Source organism: Schistocerca piceifrons, unplaced genomic scaffold, assembly GCF_021461385.2.
Source record: "Schistocerca piceifrons isolate TAMUIC-IGC-003096 unplaced genomic scaffold, iqSchPice1.1 HiC_scaffold_339, whole genome shotgun sequence".
NCBI classification, from domain to species: domain Eukaryota; kingdom Metazoa; phylum Arthropoda; class Insecta; order Orthoptera; family Acrididae; genus Schistocerca; species Schistocerca piceifrons.
This window is the reverse complement of record NW_025728558.1, coordinates 17,501-20,000: the sequence shown is the minus strand read 5'-3', so window position 1 is coordinate 20,000 and position 2,500 is coordinate 17,501. Positions and strand designations below refer to the sequence as shown.

At 57.1% G+C, this 2,500-nt stretch overlaps 1 non-coding gene across 1 annotated transcript in view; it reads right to left on the bottom strand.

Moving 5' to 3' along the window:
* The window catches only part of LOC124745894, a 1,909-nt gene extending 1,694 nt beyond the window's left edge, over nucleotides 1-215 (bottom strand). Inside the window, exon 1 of the ribosomal RNA XR_007011204.1 lies at nucleotides 1-215. This exon is cut by the window's left edge and continues 1,694 nt beyond it. This is a non-coding gene — a ribosomal RNA (small subunit ribosomal RNA).
* Nucleotides 216-2,500: the final 2,285 nt, after the last annotated feature.

Sequence of the window (2,500 nt, the reverse complement as noted above, 5' to 3'; positions counted from 1 at the left end):
TAATAAAAGCGTCCCTTCCATCTCTGGTCGGGACTCTGTTTGCATGTATTAGCTCTAGAATTACCACAGTTATCCAAGTAACGTGGGTACGATCTAAGGAACCATAACTGATTTAATGAGCCATTCGCGGTTTCACCTTAATGCGGCTTGTACTGAGACATGCATGGCTTAATCTTTGAGACAAGCATATGACTACTGGCAGGATCAACCAGGGAGCTGCGCCAACTAGAGCTGAGCAGCCGGCCGCCCGGGAGTGTGTCCCGGGGGCCCGCGCGAACACGCAAGCGTCCGCTCAATCATTCTGCAAACAGGAGGAGGCTGAGCTCCCCTGCACAATACACCTCGAAACCCTCTCAGGTCCCGGCGGCGCGCAGCGCCGTCCCAAGTACTTGGTCGGGTTCGAGAGAGGCGCAATCGCCCGGAGTTAGGCGAGTAGACGCTTTCGGTGCGACCACCCGTGCTCCCAACTGAGCTTGCCGCTGCCGACAGAGGCCCGGGAGCGTGCTGTCGTGGCATTGCCGGCGGGAGACAACACGCGCCACCTACGGTGACCGGCAGCTCCAACGCCAGCGCCACAGAAGGACAAAAGCCCCACTTGGGTGCCGAAGCGAACTCTCCCAGCACAGCGCACGCGCCAACACATCCGCACAGCTGCGATACAAACCACCAGCGAGAACCGCTGGGGCGACCGAGCAGCAGACGGCGTCGCGGCGCCGAGCGCCGGGCGGCGGCGCATCCTCAACGCACACAGTCCTCAATCGGACCAGCACACTGAAGATGTCCACCGCGCTTCGCACCGGGCCCGCGAGGACCTACTTTGGCCGCACGGCGCCGCGCGCAGGGTGCGCCGGCGCGCAGCTGCGACGCCTGCCGCGTCCGTCGGCCGGCGCGCCTGCCACTGGCCGCCCCCACCAGCCGGCTGTAGCGCGTGCGCCCACGCACCGCGCGGCCAGCACGCCGGGAGGCGCCCCCTCACCGGCCGGGGACGGTCCCACCCAGCCACCACCGCGTATCGCTTCACACCCAGATGCCGTTCAGTTTCATCGGCATGGTGGGTATCGCAACCGGTTAGTACCTCAACCTATCGTCGCCATCACCGATTCACCCCTAGCGAGAACAACCGCACCACAACGGGTTACCATTTCTTCATTTGCGTAACTTCACCAGAAAACGTAGGCGTCCATCGCCATTAGCAACTTCAACGATTATTGCATGCCTGTGTCAGGTGTCACGCCACACTACGTCTGCCCACATACACGCAACAAAATGTGCACGCCTAGACAATACGTGGAAGGTGGCCCCCGTACGTATGCGATGTCCATTGCTCGAACGACTGTCAACCGGCCTCTGTAGCATGTCGCAGATATGGAACGCGGTGCACCATGCTATCACGGTGTTTGAGGAGAGACGACTAGGTCCGAATACATCAACACACAGCTCATGCTGATCGCCATCCACGGCGTCCGTTCCTCCCACACGTCTCTATGGCGTACCACACTGCAATCCAGCTCTCATAGGGAGACGACACGTAGCTGCGTGCACAATATTTGCACTGTATGGTCCGCCGTTTTTGGGCGCAGTCGTTGTACGGTCACACATGTGCCACGATGTATCATTCAGTACATAAGGACGAATGTGCAGTACAGATTGTGGTTCACGCGTACGACATCAGCGGACAGTTGACACAGGCCGCACCACAACGTAGCCTGCGTACGTCGCATGCGAAGGGCATTGAACATGCAAACTTGTCACCAACCAGCTTGCGAAGGCAGGGGGCAAGGTGGGGACGTGGGGACGTGGGGAGGGGTGGGGGGGGGGGGGGCGGCATGTACGTCCTGCTGCCATCCACATTACAGTGTACAGCAGGAGCATGTGGAAAGTCAGCAAGACTTGCAAGGTGTTTAACATGAAGCGATACACAGGGGAGCGGGCAGTGCGAGTAGCGAACTATATTGCGAGGGTTGCGGGTGGGCAACACTACACTAATTGAACGAGTCGTATAACAATTACAGAGCAGGTTTAGGCGACAACGTGGGTTACGTTAGCGGACAACGTGGGTTACGTTAGCGGACAACGTGGGTTACGTTAAGGCACAACATGGGTTACGTTAAGGCACAACATGGGTTACGTTAAGGCACAACATGGGTTACGTTAGGGCACAACATGGGTTAGGTTAGGGGACAACATGGGTTAGGTTAGGGGACAACATGGGTTAGGTTAGGGGACAACATGGGTTAGGTTAGGGCACAACATGGGTTAGGTTAGGGCACAACATGGGTTAGGTTAGGGCACAACATGGGTTAGGTTAGGGCACAACATGGGTTAGGTTAAGGCACAACATGGGTTAGGTTAAGGCACAACATGGGTTAGGTTAAGGCACAACATGGGTTAGGTTAAGGCACAACATGGGTTAGGTTAAGGTACAACATGGGTTAGGTTAAGGTACAACATGGGTTAGGTTAAGGTACAACATGGGTTAGGTTAAGGTACAACATGGGTT